The sequence below is a fragment of the Chrysemys picta genome, chromosome 21 (genome assembly GCF_011386835.1).
Source record: "Chrysemys picta bellii isolate R12L10 chromosome 21, ASM1138683v2, whole genome shotgun sequence".
Classification (NCBI taxonomy): Eukaryota; Metazoa; Chordata; order Testudines; family Emydidae; genus Chrysemys; species Chrysemys picta.
The window spans coordinates 17,755,879-17,765,994 of NC_088811.1; the positions used below are offsets into that span (position 1 = coordinate 17,755,879).

At 55.0% G+C, this 10,116-nt stretch overlaps 1 long non-coding RNA gene across 1 annotated transcript; it reads right to left on the bottom strand.

Annotated features, from left to right (window-relative positions):
* Positions 1–423: 423 nt before the first annotated feature.
* On the bottom strand, positions 424–6,899 carry LOC135976961 (uncharacterized). The gene is made up of 3 exons (XR_010594241.1): positions 6,655–6,899; positions 2,160–4,199; positions 424–1,969 (listed from the first exon to the last, which is right to left on the bottom strand). It is a non-coding gene; the product is annotated as an uncharacterized LOC135976961 (long non-coding RNA).
* Between the last annotated feature and the right edge of the window lie 3,217 nt (positions 6,900–10,116).

A 10,116-nucleotide genomic window follows, 5' to 3' on the forward strand; every position in this document is an offset into this window, starting at 1 on the left:
CCCCACAGCCCCCTCAGTCCTGTCCCGCAGCCCCCTCGCCAACACAGCTCCGCCAGCGCCCCTTGCTCCCGCCCTGCAGCCCCCTCGCTCCCATCCTGCGGCCCCCTCGCCCTCACAGCTTTGCCAGCGCCCCTCGGTCCCGTCCCGCAGCCCCCTCGCCATCACAGCTCCGCCAGCGCCCCTCAGCCCCACCCCTCTGCCAGCGCTCCTCAGCCCTGCCCTGCAGCCCCCTCACTATCGTAGCTCTGCCAGCGCCCCTTTTTCCCGTCCCGCGGCCCCCTTGCCCTCACAGCTCCGCCAGCGCCCCTCAGTCCCGTCCCGCGGCCCCCTCGCCATCACAGCTCCGCCAGCGCCCCTCGGTCCTGCCCCGCGACCCCCTGCCACTCCAGCCTGTTCACTGTCCTCCTCTTCCCTCCCAGCCGCATTCGCACTCATGTGCTGGCACAACAATCTGCACCATGTCCTGGCAGCTGCATAAGGGTCGGTTACGCTGGGCTCCTTTTCCATCGGCCGCTATCCAGCTGCCATTGTCCTCCCCTTTTCCAAAGAGCCCTGTCAGCATCGCTCGCATTCCTCACCAAGGATCAGCTCACAAGGCCCATCTCCAGGCTTTGATGTTGCAATCCGAGCCAGTTAATAGTATCCCTGTTTACATCTCGCTGGGCCCAGACGGTGTAATTACCCTATTAGCCAGCCCTCCCTGCCCTTACACAGCCACCCCTGGACACATACCAGCACCAGCAGTCCACAGACTCGCCCTGTCTGCCATCACTGCAAGCGCCTCTTGCATGGATTCACTAGACTCCATCTAGCCTGCCCCAGAGCCTTCTGCCTGTAGTCTTTCCTCCATCACTGTGGTCCCCAGGAGGGAGATGATACCCCCAAAGTCCCTCCCACCACCAGATTTGGGGTCCCTCCTCCATCTTTCTTTTAACGTGGCTGTGTAACATACTGGCAACATGTGCATAACATTCCTTTTTAGTGTCTGGGCCGCTGGAAGAGAACAGCTTACTACTGCAGCTGGTTAATGGAGTTACTCCTGGAGCTCAAACAGGAGAGGTCTGTGGTAATGATCCCAGGGTTGAGGCCCAACTGCTGACCCAGGTGGGGATTGGTAACACTGACCCCCAATGGGTCCCTGGGCAGCTGCTCTGGAGAAGAACAGAGCGCAGTCCCTGCCTTGGTTAAGGGCCAGACTCTTACTAGAGATGAAGAATATCTTAGTGCACAATGGACTAAGGCGTATCACAATCCAGCCCTAGGAAAGGGGTTTCAGCAGCACCTCAAGGAGTCAGGTGCCCAACTCCCAATGGCAAACAATGGGATCTGGGTGCTCAACTCCCTTAGGCACCATTGAAAATGCCACCCAAGCTTTGGGTAATGGGGGGGGGGGGGGGGAAATCTCCCACCCACCAGGAAAAGAAAGAGTAGCTGAATCGTCTTCATTGGGACCCACCCCTAGTTGGCCCAGCCTCCCAGCCAAGCAGCCAGTGTTAGGCAGAGACTGTGCCAATTAAAATCAGACCTGAAATGGCTTCAAACAAAATCAAATCCCACCGTGAATCAAACAGTGAGGCCAGAAACGGGACGCGGCGCTCCTCAGCATTTGCTCTTCTGCTGTGAATGTGAATTTGGCACCTCTCCTAGTCAAAGAGGGGGAGCGGAGAACTTTGCACATCGGTAAATCTGGCTAAGCGCCTACCACCAGCCACGGGCTTCCACATTCCACAGGAGTTTTGCAGCTCTGGGTGTCGCATTCCCACAGGGCCTTCTAGCAGAGGATCATTAGCACTTCAACGCTACGGCAAGGAGCTGGAAATAACGGCTGGTAAAACTAAGCAACAGAGCAGATGCACTGGCTTGATTTAAAGCAGTTTAGTTAAGCCAGTGCAACGTTTGTGTGCAAACTCTCCTACTGGTTTAAAACCGGTTTTCTCCCAGTGCAAGCTAATGTGATAAGAGAATCCACCTACAAAGTTTCAGAGTAGCAGCCGTGTTAGTCTGTATCCGCAAAAAGAACAGGAGTACTTGTGGCACCTTAGAGACTAACAAATTTATTAGAGCATAAGCTTTCGTGGGCTACAGCCCACTTCTTCGGATGGCTGTAGTCCACGAAAGCTTATGCTCTAATAAATTTGTTAGTCTCTAAGGTGCCACACCTACAAAGTGGCACCGATTATAAAAATCTCACCTTTAGCTCAGCTGGTACAACTTTGCGCCCGGACCTGTCTACAATGGAATTGCAAAGGACTATACAAACGCTGATGAAATAAGCCACAACCCAAGCTGTGAAATGGTATCACCTTAGGACAGGTGGGGACTTTCTGATTAGCCAAAAAAAAAAAAAAAAATGCTATTTGGGGGGCAACCCGAAAGTATTTCTCCCCCCTCGGATGTTTCGGATTTGCCAGCAAACCGAAAAATCAGCTATTTGCACAGTTCTGCTGCAGAACAGAAACGGTCCGTGACTCAGTTTCTCTCCCCTGGAGGGCTGTGAGGACACTGCTGGGATCTGAACCCTGGGTGGCATCCGCTCCTGAGGCCCTAATCTCGCTTTCCTTTCTCCCGTCGCTCTGTTAAACCTTCGGAAGGACAGAGCCCAGGAATAACCAGCCAGCCGCACAATATCTGGGCAGCAGGGGGCACAAAGGGCACTACAGAAAGGGAGGATGCTTTCAACGGACAGAGAAGCGAATTTACTGGGGGGGCAGACCGGGGCCCGGAATCCCAGCGCTCTGGCCACGAGCTTGTTTGGGGCTGATCATTTCAAACACTAAACGCACACGTTCTTTGCCTCTCCGGCCTGGCCTGCGCCCCTGCCCCTGGGGGGCACGAGGCAGCAGTGGGGTTGAGCAGTCGCCCCCCCAGGAAGAGAGACTGCCATGGCGGTTACAGCAAAGCCTTTTCCACAGGGTCATTTCTTTAGTGCAGCAGCGCCCCCTGCTGGTGAAATCCCGGGACTGGCTGGCATTCAGGGGCACTCCCCTTGGCGAGGCTGGGTCAGGAGACGGGTGCAAAGAGGCGGAGTTTTGCAAGGCCCAGAGGGCAGAGTTATCTAGCAGCTAGAGCAGGACACCTGGGTTCTACTCCTGGCTCAGACATTGAGACGGGGCCAGAGGAAGCCACTTGCTCCAGGTGCAGGCTGGGCTTTAACCTATTAATGACTGTCAAGGGAGAGTTGCTCCGTCAGTGCAGGAGTCTTTCCTACAGCGTGTGCCCGAGCAGTTAGGGCCTGGGCCCTGTCGCTATGTCCCATCACTGCGTGTGTAGGTCTGGCTTGGCCACCTGGCTGGGAGGGTCCTGCCTCGCAGAGGAGGGCAGGGTTTCAGGGGAACAGATGGGCAAAGGCTAGTTTTGCGTCATGCTCAGAGATCTCAGAAAGGGCCAAGCTCAGGTCTGTGGATAAATCAGTTCTGCTGGGGCTCAGGACGGAGCCTTCGAAACGTACAGCCCCCATGGCACACTCCATCGGCTGACTGCAGCAGGGCGAGAGTGGAAAGCAGGTTCAGATCTTAGTGGGAGCATCCACCTCTGGCAAACGCTCCAGGGCAGATTCTCAGGTGCATCAGGAGGGGACCGGCGGGAAGGTGATTACAGCTCCTGGAGTCTCTGCCTCAGTCCCAGAGCAGGTTAAACCAGCCAGGGGCCCCTGTTCGACCTGGCCTCCGCTGCTTATGGTCCCTTAGTGACCCTTTGCCAGCTGGGCATTGCCGGAACATGCTGTGCTCCAACCACGCCCTCTTCACCCTGGCGTGCCCCCGACACCAGGGGCGGTGCTGGCTCCAGAGAAACGCCAAGCAAGGGGCTTGCAAGTAGTTCCCGCTTTCTTGGCATCACTGTGTTCCTGTGTCATTACCCCTTGGGTCAGCTGGTGCTTTGCAGCTATATAACAGACATGAGCCCTAGCAGCTAATCACAAAGCCCCAATCCTGCAACCAGACCTAACAGCCCAGGCCCCTGTAACCTTTGATCGCTGGATCAGGGCCGCCGCCTGAGGTGACACAAGGACTATGCAGAAGACGATGCTGGAAAGGGCCCGTGTCTATTTGCTCCCAAAGACTCCAGGGAAGGAGCATTCTCTCTAGTAAACAGGCTTCCAACCCAGCGACGCGTCTCTGGATTTCTCTTCCCGGACTGACGGGGATTCAGGTGGGCTCTGCCTGGGTGCGTGCTTGGCCGGCTGGCTCGGCGTGGCACAGCTGGTGTTAAGAAAGGAACAAGACACTGTTATTTCCCTGACAATTTAGTTAGGCACTTACTCAGGCCCAACCGAGGAATTGCCTCAGGTTTTTCCTGAAGTACAAACCCCTGGGCTAGCAGAGTCATTGTTGGGGCTACAACCAAGGTTCCTGGCCACTTCCTGCCTAGGCTAATGTCAATGTTTATTTTTAAGGTTTTTTTTTAAAAATCAACTTGTATTTTCACAGTTGTGGCAAATTATGTGGGGGGCATACCATGGCGGGGGGAGGGGGAGAGATGGAATTCAGACTTCTTGATAATAGACATTGATATTCAAAGAGTTAAAGCTCTGTAACCATTAAACCCAAATTGCAGGCAGTGGTGCTGTAGCCATGTTGGCCCCACACTATCAGAGCGGTCAGGAGACCCTGACGCAGAGCTCTGTGTAAGCTCGTCTCTCTCACCGACAGAACGTGGTAAGTAACAGTCAGGGATTACCTCGCCCACCTTGTCTCTCTAAAAACACAAACTGTCAGCAGCACAGGTCAAAATATACAAAGTAAATATCCTGAGATCAAGTTCTAATAAGTTCTCAAGCATCCGTTTTCTTGCTTTGCCTGTCTGTAAATTTCAGTGATCGCTGGAACTATTTTCTCATCGTTTGAGTGCGTGGTGAAACCAACGTTTCCCGACACAAATCTAATCCTGCCAAGCCTAGGTACAGAGCAGGCTGTGGGAACGGTCGTGTCTCTGGCTGTCTGCATGTATCGGAGTGAGTGCATTTCTCACGGTGTATTTGTGCATCTGTTTGTGGGAGATCTGTGTGCTTGGATGGCTGTGTTTGTGCGAGTTTGCCCTGAGAGCGTGTGTGCATCTCTCTGCTTGTGAATGGGATAAACGCCATCCCCTTCCCACTGCACTATACCTGGGCCAGACCCTGCTTCTCACCACATGGAGGCACTGGTGAGCACGTCGTGAAAACCCAGCATCTTAGTGCCAATGCGCTGCCTGGACCCGGCTCGTCCCTGGAGAGTTTGTACTTCAGTGTGATTTTAGCACAGGCAGAAGGTGCCAGACAGCCCTAGAGAGCAGAGGCCTCAATTTCCATTGGTTCCCCTGCTCTGTGGGATGCCCCCCAACCCCTGAGGCATGATGGGAGATCAAGCTCTATGGCCCAGTCACTCCTTGATCTCTTTCCTGGCACTGGCAGCAAGGGGGCCAGTTACCGCCAGTGGGGATAGGGTTCTGTCCGGTAGCCACTAGACCCCAACAGCTTCCGGTCACGTGGGCTGGATCTGAACCTGCGGCCTAGTAGCCACAGGCTCCACTTCCATTGCCAGGCCATGCGGAGGGCTTCACAACGGGATGCGCACGCGCCCCTAGGGCTGCCTCTGGTTTCTGGGGCGGCGTCCAACCTGGCTTGACATGACCCAGGAGATGGCCCCTCCCTCACCCTACCTGCCAAAGCCAGGCCCCAGACACCCCTCACCTTTGGGACACTCAGTGTCCCAGCCTCAGCCCCCTCCCTAAATCTAAGCCCAGTGATTCTGGGAGAGAGGGAGCTGCCGGTGACGGGAATCTATAGCATCATGGGAAACCCCCTCGTCCCTGCCAGGCTCCTCCTGCCAATGCGTTTCTTCGCAAATCCAGTCTCAGTGCCAGTCTGGCAGATTAGCTCAGGGTCTGCTCACCACCACCTCTAGCCACACCGTCGGGTCTGCCCCCCTCGCCAGGGCCTCAGGGAAAGCGACAGCTGAGTCGCCTCTCGCTAGCTGAAGACTGACACAGTAGAAGAGACAGAGCAAACTATTGTTCTACTGGTGAGGAGAGAGAGACTTTACCTCCCCCTAGGTACAATCCAAAGACAGGATTCACAGCCTCAGGAGTGCCAATGAACCATGACGAGCATGCAATACATTAGCATTCATAAACATCCCACCTGAGATCAGGGCCCCGCTGTGGTCAGCGTTACACAAACAGTGAGAGAAAGTCGCTGTCCCCTGGAGAAGACAGGCTGCGGAAGGGAAACGTGCGCAGACTGGAGAAGTAACTTGCCTGAGGAGGTCCCGGAGCAGAGCAAGGAATAAACTCCATGTCTCCTCCTGCCAACATGTGCTCTATTCACTAGGCCATACTGCCTCTAAACCATGCTGGATTCAAATCCAGCCTGGCAGATTAGCTCAGGGGATCTCAAGCACACCTGGCCAGCGTGGGGCTGAAAGCGGCAGTTTTAAGTTGCTGGACACATAACAGGTCACAGACTCACCGCCGCGGCACCTCCGGCTGGTCGTCCAGGAAGTATCTCAATTCCAGCACTTGGAGCACCCCCTGCTGGCCAGTGTCTCTCCTGCCTCAGGCCCTGTGTCCCTCCCAGACCCCAGTGCCCTTTACCCTGGGGTTCTGCCCACAGCAGTACCCCCACACTCTGGGTCTCCCCCCCCCAGGGGAACCCCCAACCCTCTAAGCCCACCTCACCTCAGTGGCTACTGCCAGTCGTCATCTAGCCCCCCTGCACTGGGGCAGACTGCAGTCTGTCATGGCCACTCATCACTGGCAAGGGGGTTCGACCTGCTGCCTTTCTTGGCCCCGCTGTCTCCCTGCAGCCCCAGTACCTCCTTTGGCCTTCAGCAAGGCCTCAGCCTGGGGACTCGCCAGGCCAGAGCTCCCCAGCACTGCTCTGTTTCAGATCCCCTGTGTGCCCAGGCAGCTAGGTCCTTCTCACTCCAGTCTCCTGGCTCACAGCCGTTTTATCAGGGCCAGCGGTGCCTTGATTGAGCTGGCCACACCTGGGGCCAGCTACCCAGCCAGCCTCCCTCAGCTGCTCTTAATCCCTTTTCTAACTGGGTCCCTGCCACAGCCCTCTCCAAGGGCTGCTTTTAACCCCTGCTCTCCCAGAGTGGGGCAGCCGTCCCGCTACAGACACCAAGTAATTTTATTTTAAAAGTTACTAAAAATATTTAGCGAAACAAGAAATGGTTCTGGCAGGCTGGCTTTAACCGGCTCTCCCTCGCTGCCAACTGGGGGTGAGGCTTTCACTATTCAGTCACGGGAGTTACTTCACATACCTGAGGGCCACCACGACCAAACAAATGTCACATTTATTAACTGGGGCTATTTGAGTATTAAAGAAAGCGGGGGAGCCAATCAAACCCAAGCAGGCAGAATACAGGCACTGAACTGGCAACTTCCGTTACAATCTCAGCTGTCTCTCTGGAGAGTTTAACAGTGATTACAGTGCGCAGGTAACGGCCTCTGGGGGCGCGTCTCTCTTGGTAAGAGAACGCCCAAGTCTGTTATTGCAAATCCATTCTTTTGTGTATCGTCAGCCAGCTAAGAATGTTCACTGATGGGCAAACAAATTTTGTTTCAGGGCCGGTGGACCTGCTGGTGATTAATAACTAACCAGCCAGATTAGAAGTGGCAAGGTAAGCGGTCTTAACGGCATCCTATGACATTGAAGCAAATGTTTAAATCAGTTGCTTAGAAGAAACCATCAAAGGAGCTGTGTTTTAAAACAGGCCAATTACAAATCGTAAATCCAGCTGCATTCTACGGGGTCTCTTTCCCAGCGTTTTAGCCCGTCTCCTCTCCAGGAATACCTAGTAGGACAGCATTCCAATAGTCCAACAAAATCCTTACAAGAGTTTGAAGTCTAACCCCTTTGCAGCGTCTCAGTTCACTCCCTCTCACCGACCCACACTGAAGTCTTGGGGAGGTTTCCCTTGAGATGGTTTCTCTGCCTTAGCCACAAGCCCATCTCTCCTGCCACAATGAACTGTGTCAACTAGCAAAGTTAATCCCCCACCCGCCTAGGGCTGAACTCTCCAGGAGGGCTGGGCAGAACGAGCCGCACTGAAGAAAGGGATCCATCCCCAACCTAGTTTTCCGGCACAAATGACTTCCTTGGGGCCTGGTCACGTGTGCCGTCCGACATTTGGGCCTCGGCAGCGTTTTGTTAGTGTATTAGTAGGATAGTGGTTTTACATCGCATGGTTCTTTACCACAGTGCAGCCAGAGGGTCATCTGGAGGGAAGGGGCCCCACGAATGGGCACATGGGGCATGCAGAGCAGTGACTCACCAGCCAGCAACACACCCCCTCACGGCTGGGCATGGCATGCCCGGATGACCTCTGCTGACGTCCCTGCACGACAGCTGCTCCAGCCCTGCACTGATCCAGCCGCTTCTCCAAGTCAGCCCTCCGGCCAGCTCACTTACAGCCCCCACGTTCCAGGCGGAGACAGGTTCCACCACCCAGCCATCCAGTAACCTCATGCCAGATCTTCAGCCCAATTCTGGGCTCAGTTCCTTACACCCCTTCAATATGGGGGCGTGGGTCACACAACCTTCCTCCGGGGCCAGTTCTAGGCCAGGGACCCTGGAGCAAGCCACTGCAGTCTGCTCCCTCAGGCCCCTGGACTACTTCCAACCTCACCCTGTCTCTAGGCAGCTCCTGCCTGGGCCCCCTCCTCCACAGACCCTTCACTCCTTCCCAGGCTCTGCAGAGCCCCTTCCTGCTCTTGGACCACACGCCGCCTGTCAGGGCTTTCTCCCTGGAGGACCAGCTCCTGTCTGCCTCTCCCCAGAGTGTCAGCGTGTCCACAGCTCTCTGCCTGCCATTCACCAGCACTTCCATCAGCAGAGGATCCTCAGACCAACTCACCTCCCACCTCCCCCTAGTCCCCTGGAATCCTTCCTTCCTTAGCCACCAGCTCCCCTCAGCTGGGCCTGGCCCACCCTCCAGGTGTGGACAGGTGCACTAATTGCCCTCCCGCTCCAGTTAACTCTTTCTCTGCCAGTGCGGAGTGCACGCCCCATCCCCAGGCCCGCAGGGCCATTCCCTCCCTCTGCTTCTGGGAGGGCAGAGTCACACCTGGCGGGGGCATCCCGCCCCGAGACACCGGCAAGGCAGAGCCAGCGGGCTGAGGCGGGGAAGGGTTCAGGAGAGATGGCAGAGATCAGGGCGGCTCCCAAACAGAACAAAAACAACAAGGCAGCTTAAAGACTAACACATTTATTTGGGCATAAGCTTTCGTGGGTAAAAAACCCACATCCCAAAGCGGACGTTTATCTGCTGCTTGTCACTGGGCTTTGTAACCTGGATGCCCCGACGGACCCTGGCTGCTCCCAGATGCCCAAAGCAGCAGCCGTCTTAAAAGCCCAGATCCTCAAAGATATCTAGGTCCCTAACTCCCATTGAAATCATGCACCTTTGAGGACCTGGGCCCAAGAATTTGTTTTCCAGCTGCACTTGGATAGAAAGCGTCACTCCTTCCATTCAGCCATGGACCTCATCTACTTCCCCCGGTCATGATGGGGTTTCACTCAGTATGTTTCTAAAACGCTTTGAGAGGGAAAGAGCAAATTCTATTCTCAGTCAGAACACCGGCTGTCTGCCATGTTCCTATTGGCCTGGCAGCAGTAAAATGAACACACATTGTTGCAACTGATGTTCTACTCAGTGCCTGCATGTCATCGACTAGCCTGGAGACAAAGCTGGGCAGGGCAGCTGCTCGGGCAGACTGGGAGCTTCTAACCCGCTTTGACCCACCTTGAGATTGCACTTGCTGGAGTTTCTAGTCTACAAAAATTAAAAGGCAGAGCCTCATCTGACGCAAATCCGTGTCGCTCCATTTAAGTCAGTGGGCCAGATCCCCAGCTGCTCTAAACTGGCACAGCTCCGCTGAAGTCAACGGGGATTTTCACCAGCTGAGGAGCTAAGGATTTTGTTAAGGAGAAGACAAGCTGGTGCTTTGCGATTCTTCAGCCCCCAAAGTGGTACCACCAGCCTCGTGAGTCCAGGTCCCCCCAAAACCTCAAGCTTGGCTTAAAAATCAAGATTTTTTAAAAATAAATGTGGCGTTCTTTATCTTTGCCTTCTACTTCCGGAGCTTTTAGGGTACATTGGGGTCACATTTCCATGTTTTCCTCTGCAACCA